We start from the raw sequence: 17,884 nt of genomic DNA, 5'->3' as shown, positions 1-17,884 counted from the left end.
ATTTGACTTGTGATGGCTGACTGAATGGTGGATGAGCAGCACTCACCCTCTTATTCCCAACTCTACTCTTGCCCGGCCACACACACACACACACACACACACACACACACACACACAGCACTCAACCTCTTATTCCCAACTCTACTCTTGCCCGGCCACACACACACACACACACACACACACACACACACACACACACACACACACACACACACACACACACACACACACACACACACACAGCACTCCACCTCTTATTCCCAGCTCTACTCTTGCCCGGCCCACACACACACACACACACACACACATACACACACACACACACACACACACACACAGCACTCCACCTCTTATTCCAAACTCTTGCCCGGCCTCTTGCACTTTAATTTCAGCGAGTGAGTACTCAAACTTTTCAATTCCCTCTTTTCATAAAACCCAATTCTTGATCAAGCACTGCTCCCATTAAACCCAACTCTTGATCCAGCACTGCTCCCATTAAACCCAACTCTTGATCCAGCACTACTCCCATTAAACCCAACTCTTGATCAAGCACTGCTCCCATAAAAGAAGACTTCCATCCAGCAAAAGACTCTTTCTAGAAACTCAAGTAACACCTGTCACCTGACACATCAAACACATCTCTCATCTCACACTTCCACACCTGGGGAATGATATTCCACACCTGGGAATAAATCTCCTCAGAGCAGCAGCAGAAGGTGTGTGAGAGAACTGGTTTGGGAAGAGGAGGCTCAAGCAACCCATCCAAAGTATTTATAGTGCGAAGCACCAAGCAGAAGCATGGGCCCTGTGCAACACATATTCAAATAATTGAAGTAAACGGTCTCTAAATGGCTAATTTCCACTGGGTGGAAGTGGCTGGCCAGCATATCCCTGGGCATGATGGGAACTGGCTGTATATCTATGGCATTTCATTTTGCTCAAGCATTTGTGACAGGTCTGTCCTTAAGCCACACACTTCTCAAACATTTCTGCCATGTTTTATTAAGCACCTTGTATGGCTGTTTGGCTTGTATGACACGGAAGGCACTTTATTATAGTTTGATTGGTTAATGGGTTTGATTGGTTAATGGGTTTTCAAATTAAAAAAGTGTGTAAACTCTGATGAAGTCAATGTAAACTAGTTGGAATGTTCATCCACCTTTCCTAAACCAGTTGGAATGTTCATCCACCTTTTCTAAACCAGTGTTTATGTGTCATGTGTATGTCGTGTGAGTCTATTTGTGTGTGTGTGTGTGTGTGTTGTATGTATGTGTGTTGCATGCATGCATGCGTGTGTGTGTGTTTGTGTTTGTCTGTATATATGTGTGTGTGATGTGTGATGTGTGTATGCGTGTGTGTATGTGATGTGTGTGTGTGTGTGTGTGTGTGTGTGTGTGTGTTTGTGTGTGATGTGTGTATGCGTGTGTGTATGTGATGTGTGTGTGTGTGATGTGTGTACTGTATGCATGTGTGTATGTATGTGTGTGTGTGTGTGTTTGTGTGGCCTACCCTTAGGCATTGGACCCGCATATGGTTCTCTAGGCAGCCGTGGCCTACTGGTTAGCGCTTCAGACTTGTAACCGGAGGGTTGGAATAAATGCAGAGAACAAATTTCCCTCACGGGATCAAAAGAGTATATACCCTGCTGAAAAAAACATCTAGAAACCAGGTTATGCTGGTAGCTGGTTTAAGCTGGTTTTAGCTGGTCTTTGCTGGTTTTCTTCCAGCTCTTGCTGGTCTTTGCTGGTGTAGCTGGTAGGGCCACTTATACCCTGCAACCAGGGACTTAGCAGGCACTGGACCCCCATGTGGTTCTCCTACCAGGGACTTAGCAGGCATTGGACCCCCATGTGGTTCTCCTAGCAGGAACTTTACAGGCATTGGACCCACATGTGGTATGGGATGCTGCAGCTTGCTCCCCCTACAAAAAGTTTTGTTGGTTTGTTCATTCATTTGTCCACAGCTAACCTGCACGTTCTTTTCTACAGCTAACGTGGTGTGTGTGTGTGTGTGTGTGTGTGTGTGTCTGTCTGTATGTGTGTGTGTGTGTGTGTGTGTGTGTATGTGTGTCTGCCTGTATGTGTGTGCGTGTGTGTGTGTGTGTGTGTGTGTGTGTGTGTGTGTATCATCAAATACACATAAAAAGAGCCACATAAAGGCCTTTCTATTCCTGCACACATTCATCTGGGCTGAAATACAGAAGGCCGTGGCCCACTTCCCAACTGCCTGTGTGTGTGTATGTGTGTGTCTGTGTGTGTATGTGTGTGTGTATGTGTGTGTGTGTCTCGCTTCCCGACTGCTGGAAATAGATTTGGATGCATATGAACGCACATTCAACGTGCGCACGTGCTTGTGTGTGTGTGTGTGTGTGAGAGAGCACATATACTGTAAAGATGACAGCTGAGTCTATGCTACTATAAAATATGTGAACTATTTCATCAAACAAACTCATCCGACAGCAACAGTGTGTGTGTGTGTGTGTGTGTGTGTGTGTGTGAGAGAGCACATATAAAGATGACAGCTGAGTCTATGCTACTATAGAAGATGTGCACTATTTCATCAAACAGACTCATCCGACAGCATAGTGTGTGTGTGTGTGTGTGTGTGTGTGTGTGTGAGAGAAAGAACACATATAAAGATGACAGCTAAGTCTATGCTGCTACTATAGAAGATGTGCACTATTTCATCAAACAAACTCATCCGACAGCACAGTGTGTGTTTGTGTGTGTGTGTGTGTGTGTGTGTGTGTGAGAGAGAAACAAACTCATCCGACAGCACAGTGTGCTTCTCACTGTGCTAAAAATGACACAGTGCTTCACACCGTGTCAAACTCATTCCTACTGTATGACACTTTTGGAAGTTTCATTTGAATTACCATAAAGAATAGCAATGATCTATCCCATAATGTTCATACACCTTTTTCTGCACAGCCATAGCAACCATGCTGCTTATCAATCTTGATAAGCAGCAGCACATTTTGAGTTATTTGCTGAATTATCATCTTTCTACATCCTGTATGTTAAAGCCTTTGAAAAGCATCGTCCGTAAGTTTAATAATTGCTTACTTAAAGTAGATTTTAAATTTAGTGACATTATTTGGTAATTTCTGATAAATCTATCTTTATTTGATAAAACCATGCTGCCTTCTATGTGTCTACTGATCAGCTACTGATGGATACTTTTTCATCTGTTTAATCGTATATTTCTTCAGATATTGAATATTGAATACATATGTTTTGTATCATTTTCAGTTTTACTCATTATTCATTAAAACCGGAGCTTGGAGGCTAAAACCTGACTTGCGAGTTTTCTTGAAGGAGTTAGGCTGGCTGTCAAATTGTGCTCGATACACACAGGGAGGACAGTACAATGTTACACCCAGTAAATCTATTTCACTGAAACTCGGATATAACTATTCTATTCTATGGAGTACCGAAGTCATGACGTAGCGTTGTCAAGGCAGCAATTGGATCAATCACTGGATCTAAACAAATCAACCCAGCCATAGTTTTCACCATAGTGGTGGCTTTCTTAATTATTTTTTAATTCTGTTCTATTCTTGTGTGTTCCATTTCTTTTCTGCTCGGGATGTCATTTTTAAATCTCATAGTCCCTCCTGGCTGGTCGGTTGTACATGGCGTGTGAGGCTCTTATCACTGATTTAATCACTCTCGGCCCCTCAGTCTCTGGGTGAATACGCCAACCTCATTTGGAATCATTTTTATAGCCGGCTGAGATGGATGTGCAGCAGCATTGGGTTGCGGTGTAGGCTGCCACTGCAGCAGAAATAAATAAATAGCCACCCCCGATCCTGTTGGTGCTGATGGACGCTTGTGGTCAGGTGTGATGTGTAGGCCTCTCTGTCGCTAGTGTACGCTGCAGCAAGGCTAATAGCATTACTGGACTGCTAGTGGATGGTGCTAGTGGACGCTCCTGTACGACTGGGCTGCTAGTGGACACTGCTAGTGGACGCTGCTGTATAACACACGACTGGACTGCTAGTGGACGCTGCTGTATAACACACGACTGGACTGCTAGTGGATGCTGCTAGTGGACGCTGCTGTATAACACATGACTGGGCTGCTAGTGGACGCTGCTGTATAACACACGACTGGGCTGCTAGTGGACGCTGCTGTATAACACACGGCTGGGCTGTTAGTGGACGCTGCTGTATAACACATGACTGGACTGCTAGTGGACGCTGCTGTATAACACACGACTGGACTGCTAGTGGACGCTGTGGGCTCTCTGACCTCTGACCTCGCTCCCCTGTCCTGTGTCTGCCCCGCGTCGCCCCTGAGAGTAGCGGACGGATTGGAGGAGACTGGGACTGAGACTGGCCGCAGGGATGACTAACGATGGCGGCCATTTCTGTGTGTTCGTAGATATCTTCTAGTGCCCTGACCGGTGTTTGAGCCACTGAATCAAGAAACCGATTTAATGGAATTGTTGACGTTCGTCCAGGGCAATCTGCACGGAATTTCCCTTGGACCGGCCATCACTCATCAATCCCACTGAAGCTCATGGTTCCTCACCTGGACTCTCAGTCAGTGCATACTGTAGGAAAAGATCAGTCACCAAATGAAATTGATCTTGAAAAAGCTTTTGGGTGCATTAACAATCAAGTCCAGACAAAAACAGATCTATAGAGATCAATGCATAAAATTCATATCTGGCTTAGTGTATACTTAATCCACGAAGAGTACACATTTGTTCCAAATACTAGCGTTAATTAATTTGCCCAGTGTTCAATACAGCCCATAAGCCATGAGATTCGTTATTGCCCTTTTCCTGGGCGTTGTCATGACACCGGAAGCTGTCTGTTGGCGTGAGTCCAACAGGAAGCCTGGCCCACCACTCTGGACTAATGTCCAGGATGCTGTAGAGAGACAGGGCGGTGGGGAGCAGAAGCGAGCTCGTCTCTATCACATTTCAGCATTACTGAGCTAATCCACTTAGACCCCCGCTCTATTACGGCAAACGAGGAAGCAGTGTCTCTCCCAGGCCATTCGTCTGCAGGCCGGGAGGCAGGACCACAGATCCAAGTAGAGAGAACCATGCATACAAGCCCTCCAGCTGTCCCTGATGAAAGATCCAAGTAGAGAGAACCATGCATACAAGCCCTTCAGCTGTCCCTGATGAAAGCAATAGGGATAATTGATAAAAACAAAAAAAAGGTTATTAATGTTCACACATCATTCCATGTTCCATAATAATAATAATAATAATAATAATAATAATAATAATCAATAAAGGCTATAATAATAGTATAGCTATTTTTTTAATTTTTGTTTTTAACAATTGTTGTTTAAACAAATGTTTATAATGCACCTATCACAAACCCAAGGTTGTTTTACATGAGGAGACCAAAAGAGAGTTTTCTACTGATTAAATCCCAACGAACGTGAAGTCCAGCCGGCAGGCAGGCATTTAGCAGTCATCGCAAATCCAGTTGAGTGACAAGCCGATACATGCTCTGATTCTTGATGCCGCCCCCGGTATGTTGCGTTCTCAGAGAACAGGCATCAAAAACCTCAGAGCCACTTACTGAATTCCAGTCAGAGTATTAAGTATGCGTATGCTCAACACAACTTAGCTACAAAACACAATTCTAAACACAGCACAGCTCTAAACACAGCACAGTTCTAAACACAGTTCTAAGCACAGCACAGTTCTAAACACAGTTCTAAACACAGCACAGTTCTAAACACAGCTCTAAACACAGTTCTAAACACTGCACAGTTCTAAACACAGTTCTAAAAACAGCATAGTTCTAAACACAGTTCTAAACACAGCACAGTTCTAAACACAGCACAGTTCTAAACACAGTTCTAAACACAGCACAGTTCTAAACACAGTTCTAAACAGAGCACAGTTCTAAACACAGTTCTAAACACAGTTCTCAACAGAGCACAGTTCTAAACACAGCACAGTTCTAAACACAGTTCTAAACACTGCACAGTTCTAAACACAGTTCTAAACAAGCTTGTTTGCAGTCATGCAGCAGTAAGGTGCTCATTAGTGATCCCATCCCATCATGGTGTTAGATGAAAGCATGTCATCTCACATGATATCCTGCCATTCAAGGGATTACTCTTCCCATTAGATATACATAAATCACTCACACCACTGCCCATCTGCTGATGGATGAAAACACACCAACTCATCCGCTCTCCTGAGCCTCTTACGCGCTCACGAGGCAGGGGAGAGCAGCGAATTGATTATACACGGGAGAGGCTTTTAATTCAAAGATTGATTTCACGGCGGAGAAATAGGCTAGATCACACAATGTTAATCAAATTACGCATTATGATTTAAAACATACGTCAAACAATGTTTATTACATTACACCAGGCTTGTTGCCTATATATCATCCATTAAACATTCAGATGCACGTGGTTCAATATTTTTCAAATTCCGCAGAAAGCCAGAGGTGCAGCCCATTAAAATGCATCCAGAGCTTCTTCGCTACTGTCACACTGGCCCCTCATAAAAGAACGTGTAGAGTAGGCTATCTCCCTTTAGAACTTGTAGAGTAGGCTATCTCCCTTTAGAACTTGTAGAGTAGGCTACCTCCCTTTGGACTCCTTGCCAAACATTGCCTCTCGTTTGTTCTTTGCCATCTTTCTCTCTTTCTCTCTTCTCTCTCTCTCAAGTTGTCAAGGAGACAGCTTTTAAAATCTTCCTCTACAATGATATGTAGCGTAATGTGATCAAACAGAAATTAGCATTTATGATGAGACTCTGCTCTGTTATTTCTGCGGCGCCTGAGGCCACAGAACGGATCTGAGTCTGAGCTGGCAGATTCACTATGCAGGGCCAGTAATGGGCTGGTTCTAACCACCATTTTCTGGTTCTAACCATGTTCTGGCTCTAACCATGTTCTGGGCTGAACCTAGACTGGGCTTGTTCTAGGCTGGTTCTAAGGTTATTCTAGGAAGGTTCTGAAGTTGTGTAGGCTGATTCTGAGGTTGTTCTAGGCAGGTTCTGAGGTTGTGTAGGCTGATTCTGAGGCTGTTCTAGGCAGGTTCTAAGGTTGTGCAGGCTGATTCTTGGCGGGTTTTGATATTGTTGGAGGCTCATTGTAGACCCCATCTGGTTTAGTAACTTTGTTCCTGTCTAAGTGACAAGGCAAAGCTGCGTTGACAGAGTTACCTCAGGTCTGCCCCACCTCCACTAATGAACGCCAACGACCGTTTACTGGCAGCTCTCTCTCTCTCACACACACACACACATACATCCACTGGCATTTAGACGTGTCGCTCCACGTGAAGCCCAAAAATCTGCAGCTCACAAGTGGGCCACTGAGTGTGTGTGTGTGGGTTGGGGGGTAGAATGCTGAGGTTGCCAGGCAACACGTTTGGCATCACATGCCAGGGATGTATTTATGGCCGGCTTCACATGCAACCTGATTGTAAATAAAATGAGCCGTGAACGCCACTTTCCCTCGAGTGCTCTGGGCGGCGACTCCAAAGAGTCCTCAGACGAGCGCTCAAGTCAAGGGGTCTCAATTATCGATTTGTGCTCTGGGCTTCACGATCTGGCGAGCTTTCTTCACTCGTAGCTTTCTTCACTCGTAGCTTTCTTCACTCGTAGCTCTCTGGGCTTCACCATCTGGCGTTCTATCCCTCGTAGCCTTCTTAGAAATATAAGCTTAGTTCTGTCCGACCGACTCCATAAAGGCCAGCTATTAGTGTTGTTCACCTATCCTATCGCTAGCTGGCTAGCTAGCAAGCTATCATTAGTAAACACTAACCAGGAGTCAAAATTAACTTTTGGAAATGTGATTATCTACCAGTCACTGACAAATGAAGTGGCGAAATTCACCCGCCATTCAAAGGCAATCAGTATTTTCTGTCTGAAATTTACTAGCCAACTTCAATATTTACCAGCATTAACCTGGTGCAATTTTAGGCTAAGCAAGCATTAGGCAACTGCAAGGCATCTGGTCAGGTTAATTGGCACTACACATTTCAGTGCTCGTTTTGAGAGAGGGAGAGAGAGAGATTTATTACACTCAGCTCTAAATAGCTAAATTTAGCCAGAAGGGCTAAATGCTTTCCCCCATTGTTGAACATTTGTACTGATGTTCTGAGGAGCAGACGAGGATGTTACACTCTCTAACACTATAGCAAAAAATTGCAGTTTTAATACACAGTTGGCCTTCGTAAGGGAGATGTTTTAACAGTGACAAACTATAAACCATTAAATATCTAGAGGGGGCTGAGACAGCTTTCATTCACCCTGTAATGAGCCATTTAACCATCAAAGTGATTACAAAGCTGATGACATAAACATAAAACAGCATTAAAAAACCCAAGTTTCATGGGGATGAACATGTTTCATGGGAATGTTTTTAAATGCCACTGAAATGTATGCAAATGCCCTATGCATAAGCAAAGCATTTGTAATTAGAGCTGAAAATTGCAATCTCAAAAGTTCTTTGTATCCGGCAATGTAGTATGTTTTTGTTGGTTTGCCACACACTGATCTGATTCCATGATTTTGTAGAGGGTAGCAGCAAAGATGGGCTACAAACAGAGGAGGAGGAGCCAGCAGCAGGAGCAGATAGGCCTATGTCAGGATCAGGCATGGACATTGGTAACCATTATTCAGAGAAGGAGAAGAGAGAAGTGTAAGTGATGAAGGACAACAGCAAGTGATGAGGAGGAGAAGAGAGAGGTGTAAGTGATGAGAAGGACAACAGCAAGTGATGAGGAGGAGAAGAGAGAGGTGTAAGTGATGAGAAGCAAAAATAGCAAATGATGAGAAGGACAGCAGCAAGTGATGAAAGAAGAGAGTAAGTGATAAGAACAGACAGAGAAACAGACTGAGACAGAACTTCAACATCAAACAATTTACTGTCTTTTTGGTAGATCTCTGGCATAGATCAAACAACAAAAGAGCAGTCAGGTGATGGAGAGAGAAGGGAGATCAACAGAAGGAGGTGCAGAACATTTGCTTAATGATACTTTACATGCAACCTCACACTTAAACATGTATGTACCTAGTAATTCAATAATAAATCATTTGGGCAGTCTAATGTAGTCTGTTGTCTACTATAATAACACCTTTTATGTATGGTATATATATCAAAAAAATCCTCAGCTAATCTTTACATTTACATCCGGTCCAGCAGGGCTAAGCCCAGCTTGTCCTTAAAGTCTAGAAACGCCCCTGGCTTTCTTCACTCGTAGCTCTCTGCGCTTCACCATCTGGTGAGCTTTCTTCACTCGTAGCTTTCTTCACCATCTGGTGAGCTTTCTTCACTCGTAGCTCTCTGCGCTCGGAGGAAGTCGGCTCCGCCACTCCTTCCTGTTGATGGGGGGAGAAATTACAAATGCTTCTGACCGCCCTATAGACTACAAGTGGCACAAACATCACAAATGTCACTCTGAAACGGACACACCTGACACATGATTCAGACGAGGGAGAACATAAGGGGGCAGAAAACAGAGAGAGATCAGTTCTATTTCAGTTCCACATTAGTTTTGATTGGCAGGCTTAAGAGACAGGCTGGGCCCACCTCCAGATGCCTTCTCTCCTGTTGCAGTAAAAGTGTTTTGCTAAATGAGTGGAAGCAATTCAAACCCATTAGAGCATTACGGCTATAATATGGGGTGGTGTCCAGCCTGCGGTGAAGTGGTCAGTTGGAGGAGTTGGATCCTGATGTTGCGTCACATCCGATATGATTTGTATTAATGCAGGTCATTCACAGGGCAAAGCCTGCTGCTTGGTCAGACTGGTCGCTTTAAAGTCTGCTCAATATAAGGCAATGATTGACTTCAAATGCAGGGCACACAACGTGCTCTGTACTAAATTAGGACACTTCTTAGTTGTGTTTTTTTGTGTCATTTTGTGCTTGAGGCTAATTCTTTGTTGCAGAGAATGCTTTGCTGCTGTCCTTTCATGAGAGATGCCTTTTTAAAGCCTTGTGGACTCTTTGGAGTGCTCTATTTTTAATGCATATAAGGGGTCTTTGTGTGCCATCATATCATTTCTGACAGGTTAAGGTTAAAGGTCGTCATGATTTCATCAAGTGACCACTTCCTCCCACCCTGTGGGAGAACAACCACCTCGGTGTCAGAGATTCAGTAGAATTGGTTGACCCGTTCATCTTGTATATTGCATACTGCAAGCTCCTTATTTGAAATTATCTCATCATCCACATCATAGAACTTTGCATTTTAAAAGGCCTAATGGTATTTAAATAGGCCTCACGGTTGGAGCAAGGAAAAATTGAGTGCAAGTAGACAGAGGCAGGTTTGAAAACTGAAAACATGGTGAAACATTTATTGGTTAACAATGGTGTTAGAACTACGAGCTCGGAGGCCAGCACATGAGCTCGGAGGCCAGCGTAGCTCACCGCTTATGGCGGTGGCCAACTGCACCTCCTGAGCTGCGTCTTCCCTCTGCATTTAAAACGTAGCCCACCCTCTTTGATTGTTTCAAGAGGAAAGGATCATCATCAATTGATTGTCGTCATGTGTCCTCATGTGGTTCTCATGATTGTCTAAGTATCAATGGGTCATGTGACTCATCAATGGGTCATTTGATTGACAAAGGTCACAAGAGCAGTTTGGTGGACAAAAGGTTTGGCATGATCAAAGGCTGGGGTGATGATTAAAATGAATGTTAAAATACATGCACTCTGGAATGTTAAAATACATGCACTCTGGAATGTTAAAATACATGCACTCTGGAATGTTAAAATACATACACTCTGGAATGTTAAAATACATGCACTCTGGAATGTTAAAATACATACACTCTGGAATGTTTCACTACAATACTAATGAAGAAGTCTTGCTTTTACTAGTCCACAGTCATTAATGATAATAAAATTACTCTGATCACCATCATTTGTTATTATGCTCCTGACTGCAGTATTGGCCACCATTGCATTTTGCCCTCACCACTCACACACACACACACACACACACACACCACACACACACACACACACACACACACAAACACACAAACACACACACACATCTTGAATTTCCCATGGGGATCAATAAAGTATCTATCTATCTATCTACCTACATCCATCAGAGAGCTGACCCACACTGTCGGCGGAGGCTATAGGGTTGAGGTGTCTGTCTGTCCGCCTGCCAAATGGCCAGTAATGGGAAGAGTATTGCCCAGAGGCAGGGCTGGTGAGGAGGAGGAGGAAGAGGAAGATTGAGTGGACGCTCCAAGCACGTAACTGAAGTGTTACGCTTGTGACGTTAACCATTTGCTTCCACTACATTCAGTGGAAGTGGCCACCAGATGTGATAGTGCCGTGTACATTCACATTAGACCAGTCGATTTTTACTCTCGAAACGATTCAGTTACGTGCCAGGTGTAGCTTGCTTGTCCACATGGAAGATAGCCACTGAGAGACTGGACAGAAACACTCTCTCAATGACAAAATGGACTCACGGTGAGAGAGGCTCGTGGACAAAAAGAGAAAGAATTAGAAAAAAATGAGTAACTATCAGTGACGATGACAATGGAGATGGATTGGTGGTGAGAGGCTGTCATGATCACAGTGCAACAGACTCCATGTTAAACACATCCCCTGAGAGAGACACTTTCTGAGAAGACTCATTGGGACAGAAGCTCAATAAGAACATAGTAATGCATGTAATCCATGTCCTTAGTTTGCTTGTCTTCAGCAAACTCTTTGGGTACTTTCTTGTGCATCATCTTTAGAAGAGGCTTCCTTCTGGGATGACAGCCATGCAGACAAATTTGTTGCAGTGTGCGGTGTATGATCTGACCACTGACAGGCCGACCCCCCACCCCTTCAACCTCTGCAGCAATGCTGGCAGCACTCATGTCATGTGAACTGTAACATGTACTCATGTCCTGTGAGCTCATGTAACATGTACTCATGTCCTGTGTGTTGTGACATGTACTCATGTCCTGTGTGCTCATGTAACATGTACTCATGTCCTGTGTGTTGTGACATGTACTCATGTCCTGTGTGCTCATGTAACATGTACTCATGTCCTGTGTGCTCATGTAACATGTACTCATGTCCTGTGTGTTGTAACATGTGCTAATGTCCTGTGTGCTCATGTAACATGTACTTATGTCCTGTGTACTCATGTAACATATACTCATGTACTCATGTCCTGTGTGCTCATGTAACATGTACTCATGTCCTGTGTGATGTAACATGTACTCATGTCCTGCGTGCTGCTAGTACTGCTGTGACATGTGCTGACATACTGTACAGAGCATGATCCCCTCCCCTCGGAAACTGGGCCGCAGGGCACGATCCAAACACACCTCCGCCTATATTGCTGTCTGGTCAGTGGCAGCCTTACTACTCCAATTCAGTGACGTTAATGGTCACACACACACACCATGTGACCCTAACCTATCCTAACAGCTGAATTTATATTTTACATTTTAGGTCTAGATCTGTCACACAGATCTGTTTGCCTGTCACCTCCTCTCATGGGTAACTCAGACCTACATGCCTCTGTTCACTATTGACAGTGTTGTCCAGCGTTTCCCTCCCCTGCCTCAACACACGAGGGGCCTCCCAGACAGATCTGCTGGTCAGTCTGCCTTTACTTCAGCATCAATAATGCATGCTGCTCCATTTACACCAGTGCACAGGGAGAAAGGAGAATATTGCCAGAAGTTATCAGAGGAAGGGGGGGCTTTTGACTTGGTACTGCGTCTCCCTCACCCAACTCATATGGATCTGCGCTGCCAATAAACCATTTCTCGAAATATTGCGCCTTTACTTGTGGTCCAAGTCCTGCCCTATGCCTTTGCATGTTGGACGCGTTTTGATGAGCTTTTCTGTTGTTTAGACATGGTTATAATCACTTAAGGTAGTGCATAATACTCCATTGTACTTCATTCAGTTCTTTACTCCGAGTATCTCCAACATGGCCATGCAGCTGGGTTACCGCCCAGAACGTGACGTCCATGCAAACCCCTAACAGAGGCAATTGGCAGCTCTGCTAAGTTGCCGGTACTCTTTTCTGCCATCTCCTATCATTCCGCGTGCGCTCAGGTGCTAATTATAAATTACATTTAATACTTAAATATTAATTATATGGCAAGCTTTCTGCAATAGTCATATAGTCATATAGTTAAAAGTGCCTTAGGCTATCAATTGAAAAAAGCTATTTCAACTTTTCAAAACAATTTCAAAATGTTTTCAACCATTGGTTTGGGCATTTTGTTCCCTTTATTTTCTTCTCGGAGTACACCAGAATACTTTATTTACATGATAAAATCCCCAAATAGTCTTCTTGGGCTGATGCCCCCAGACCCCCTACAGGGGATTAATTTGCAAATATTTAACCTTTTTCAGCCCTTCTCAGTTGCCTATGCCTAAGCAGTAAGCACAGTGAAGTACTCACCAATATCCCTTAGTATCTTTTAGTCACTGTAAAGATCAATATAATCTATATATAATATATAATCAGCTGATACATTTGCTGATATCGATACACCCACCATATGATACATGTGAATGATGAGTAGCTGCACCTTTTTTTCTCCACCTCAAGCATTCGTCCTCTATAGATGTTAGACATTTAAATAGATAATTGATTTAATTGCAGCCACAGTCTATGGCGAAGCTCGACACATCTCATTATTCCTTAGATCGAACAGAATGGTAATGGACGTCATTTTTTCAGAGGAGAGATTCTGACCAATGATGACGCACGGCTTTCTGACTGACAGCAAGTTGCCATCCGGCGCCTCATATGGATTCGACAACTCGTGAAAGCTGTGTGTTTGTGGAGGTCACACAGACAGCGCCGTAGATTCAACTTTGTTTTTGTCCTGCATATCTTTATTCAGCTCGAGCCTCCGAACGGACGGTTTCTACATTCTCTTGCAGCACCGTTGCAAGTCCTCTGGAAGCCAAAGGAACGCAACAATTAAGAATTCAGCACCGGAGCTGTCCACGCCGTCTTACATTTAGACATCCTACTCTAAACGTCGGCGAGTCCATTCAGTCGCCCGACAAGCCCTCCAAGAAGTGCAGGGATTGGAATCCACTTACGGGACCATTCACTGGTGAAAGAGCGACGTACTCTTCTGTGGCTCGCGAGCCCTGAGATGCCGGGAAGCCGCGCGTAAAGATAAAGGGCGAACGTGTTCTGTGTCCAGTAGTGCCGTACGATTCCACCCAGGTAAGCACATTTCTGCCCTACCTACCTTGAAAAACAACGCATCCTCATTCTTTGCACATTTCTACCTCATTGAGCTCGGTCGGTATGATTCATTTTGGTGCAACGTCACTGGTGGAAACGCTGTAAGATGACCGCTGCTACCACGCCATACTTGGCTGGGTTGAAGCTCTCAGAATGCAGCTCAACATGGCAAGAGTTACACTGAAGTATTCGACGAGTCTTGGTCGTGTGTGTGGGAGTGGGTGTTGAAACGCATGCATGGGTTTGTAGCAATTTAGGTCACTGTGTAGAAGGGTGTGGGTGCGCACATCACGCGTCTCATCAAACCGGTCTACACAACACATGCTGTGCGCTCAGTCATACAGTTTTAGAAAGGTTTTTTGTAAACGAAATGCGCCTTCATGAAACTCGCTATAGTTGTTACATGCATGCTGCGCAGTATTTATGAACTGATTATAAAATTCACGAGTGTTGGTGAGCACTGGTGACAGACAGATTGGAAGACAAACAGCTGTGCGATCTGTCACTGTGCAAGGGGTGTTTAAAGAGCCGTTTCGGATCAAAATTCAAACGGACGTCCTGTCATCTATTTTTGAAGGGTGTCCTAAAAACCCAGCTGGACGAAAAGAACCCAGTTGGGGAGAGATGACGCCTCTGCGTATAGGACGCAACAATGCCCATTACCAACTCACTTAGGGCACTCTAGCCTTAGCATAAAGTGCAGACGTCAATTACATAGCTTCGTGCTGAATTTATAAATAAAACATTGAGAAATGCACATATTTTCTGCTGTCATTGTGACCTATGTGAAATAATGTGTTTCTGGCTTTATTATTCAAGTCGGTTTAAAGCCACAGATTAAGACCTGTTAATGGTTAGACCTCTCTTGGTCTCGGGACTCTAAGCAGCACATAGAGCGCTGTGTGTGGTTGTCTAACTGTGGGCTTCAAGAGCAGTCGCATTTTCTCATCTCGCTTTAATAACCTTGGCCACATCGCCATTAAAGTTTCACTGATGGACCTGTCATCCACTCCTGGAGGACCACAGACTTCCTTATCTGCTTCCATGTCCTCTCCCACTCTCTCTCTCTCCCTCTCTTTCTCTCTCCCTCTCTCTCTCTTTCTCTCTTCCTCTCTCCATCTCTGTCACTCTCCCTCTCTCTTCATCTCTTTATTTCTCTCTCTCTCTCCATATCTCTCTCTCTCCCTCCTTCTCTGTCTCTTTCTCTCCCTCTCTCCATCTCTCTCTCGGTCTCTCTCTCTACTCTCCTCTCCTCTCCGCTCCTCTCCCTTGGCGTTCTCACAGGGCTTATTGTCAGCTTCTCTGGGCACACTGGCTGGCAGCGGCTCCGCGGATGCCAGGTTTTGAATGCCAGAGTGGGGGCTCCTCTCCTCTCCTCTCCTCTCCTCTTGCACTGAAGGCATTTACATTCAAATTCCTCCATGTTCCAACAGCTCCCAGCCCAGGGGCTCGCATGCAGGGGGAATTTCAACTCCATGCATCCTCACTCTGCCTCTGTGTGTGTGCGTGTGGGCATGTGTCTATGTGTGCATATGTGTGTGTGTGTGTGTGATAGAGAGAGTGAGAATGTTTGTGTGTGTGTGTGTGTGTGTGTGTGTGTGATAGAGAGTGAGAGTGCTTGTGTGTGTGTGTGTGTGTGTGTGTGTGTGTGTGTGTGTGTGTGTGTGATAGAGAGAGTGAGAGTGCTTGTGTGTGTGTGTGTGTGTGTGTGTGTGTGTGTGTGATAGAGAGAGTGAGAGTGCTTGTGTGTGTGTGTGTGTCTGTGTGTGTGTGTGATAGAGAGAGTGAGAGTGCTTTTGTGTGTGTGTGTGTTGTGTGTGTGTGTGTGTGTGTGTGTGTTGTGGGTGTGTGTGTGTGTGTGTGTGTGTCCATGTCTAACATCCCGCAGAGATAGAGAATATAAGCCAAAAGTGGTCTTGATTTGTGGCAGATAAGAGCAAATTTTAATGAAAGCAACTGATTGCTTTCATGCCTTTCCTTAAAAAGGCATTGTAGCGAGACATATTCTAGAGACAGAAAGCAAATGGGACAGGGAGGGAGTGTGTGTGTGGGGGTAGAGATAGATAGAGAGATAGGTGTAAAGGGATAAAGTGTCAAAACTTACAACAATGATGAAGGGACGGAGAAAAAAGAGCAAATGTGGGAGAGTGACACTTAGAGAAAGTGAGAGAGAGAGAATGAAATGATTTGGAATTGAGGGAGATAGAGGGGGAGAGAGAGAATGAAATGATTTGGAATTGAGGGAGATAGAAGGGGAGAGAGAGAATGATATGATTTGGAATTGAGGGAGATAGAGGGGGAGAGAGAATGAAATGATTTGGAATTGAGGGAGATAGAGGGGGAGAGAGAGAATGATATGATTTGGAATTGAGGGAGATAGAGGGGGAGAGAGAGAATGATATGATTTGGAATTGAGGGAGATAGAGGGGGAGAGAGAGAATGAAAGACAAGAAAGAGGATAAGAGGAAGAATTGAGGTGAAAAAGAAAGGGTGAGGAAGAGAGAATGAAGAAGGCAGGCAGACAGAGGCCTCATGTGACTGAGTTTCTCAGCTGTTCACTGCGTTACAGAAATTATTTTCAGCCCAGTGAATGCCCAGTGAATGCACGCAAAACTCACCAAATCCCATCAGTTAGCAGCTCCAGCCTGGGAAGTCTGCTTCTGCTCGTGCCATGAATTCATGAAAACGGTTCTGTGTGAGTTCCCTGTTCACGCGCTGTATTTGTCTCACTGTGTGTGTAGGACTCTGTGTCTGTGTGTGTGTGTAGGACTCTGATTGTGTCTGTGTGTGTGTAGGACTCTGATTGAGTCTGTGTGTGTGTAGGACTCCGATTGTTTCTCTGTGTTTGCAGGACACCGATTGTGTCTTCATGTGTGTGTTTGTAGGACTCAAGGCTTGTGCTTGTATCTGTGAGTTGCCTTGGCACTAGTTATGTGCACCTTTGTGTGTGAGTTTTGCCAGTGTTAGTCATTTATGTGTTTTTCGCTCATTAGTTATATATACCAGTAGTCTGGCTGAATGGGTTTTTGTGGTCAATAATTGTGTGGTGTTTTGCAGGGGTGTTAGTTGTGTAGGTTTGTGTGTGTGTGTGTGTGTGTGTGTGTGTGTGTGTGTGTGTGTGGGTGTGGAATTTTTGCGTGGTGCTAGTTGTGTAAGTCTGTGTGTTTGAGTTTGGCGTGGGGCTAGTTGTGTAAGTCTGTGTGTGTGTGTGTGTGTGAGGTTTGCAGGGTGCTAGTTGTGTAAGTCTGTGTGTGTGAGTTTTGACGGGGTGCTAGTTGTGTAAGTCTGTGTGTGTGGGTGTGTGTATGTGTGTGTGTGTGTGAGGTTTGCAGCGTGCTAGTTGTGTAAGTCTGTGTGTGTGAGTTTTGACGGGGTGCTAGTTGTGTAAGTCTTTGTAAGCGTCTGTGAGCCTCCCCTTGTGAACTCGTTAGTGTTTGTTTGTGTGTGTGTGTGTGTGTGTGTGTGTGTGTGTGTGTGTGTGAACTCGTTAGTGTAATTAGTTCCAGAGTTGTGCAGGGAGTCTGGAGACCCAGCGCATCAGATTCTCAGCTGAATGGGAACGGTTCCCATGAAACAGGAATGCTTTGTGGCGGCCCCCATTCACAAGCCCCGTACCCCCATACCACACACACACACACACATATACACAAAGACACACATACACACGCACGCACGCACACACACACACACACACACACACA

At 44.6% G+C, this 17,884-nt stretch overlaps 1 protein-coding gene across 1 annotated transcript in view; it reads left to right on the top strand.

Moving 5' to 3' along the window:
• The first annotated feature begins 13,690 nt into the window (after window positions 1-13,690).
• Window positions 13,691-17,884, top strand: part of phf24 (PHD finger protein 24) — a 55,727-nt gene continuing 51,533 nt past the window's right edge. Inside the window, 1 exon segment of the mRNA XM_048259752.1 lies at window positions 13,691-14,162. The gene's annotated coding sequence lies outside the window, so the exon portion shown is untranslated.

Source organism: Alosa alosa, chromosome 12, assembly GCF_017589495.1.
Source record: "Alosa alosa isolate M-15738 ecotype Scorff River chromosome 12, AALO_Geno_1.1, whole genome shotgun sequence".
NCBI classification, from domain to species: Eukaryota; Metazoa; Chordata; class Actinopteri; order Clupeiformes; family Clupeidae; genus Alosa; species Alosa alosa.
Note: the sequence above shows the minus strand (reverse complement) of the source record. Positions and strands in the feature narration are given on the sequence as shown.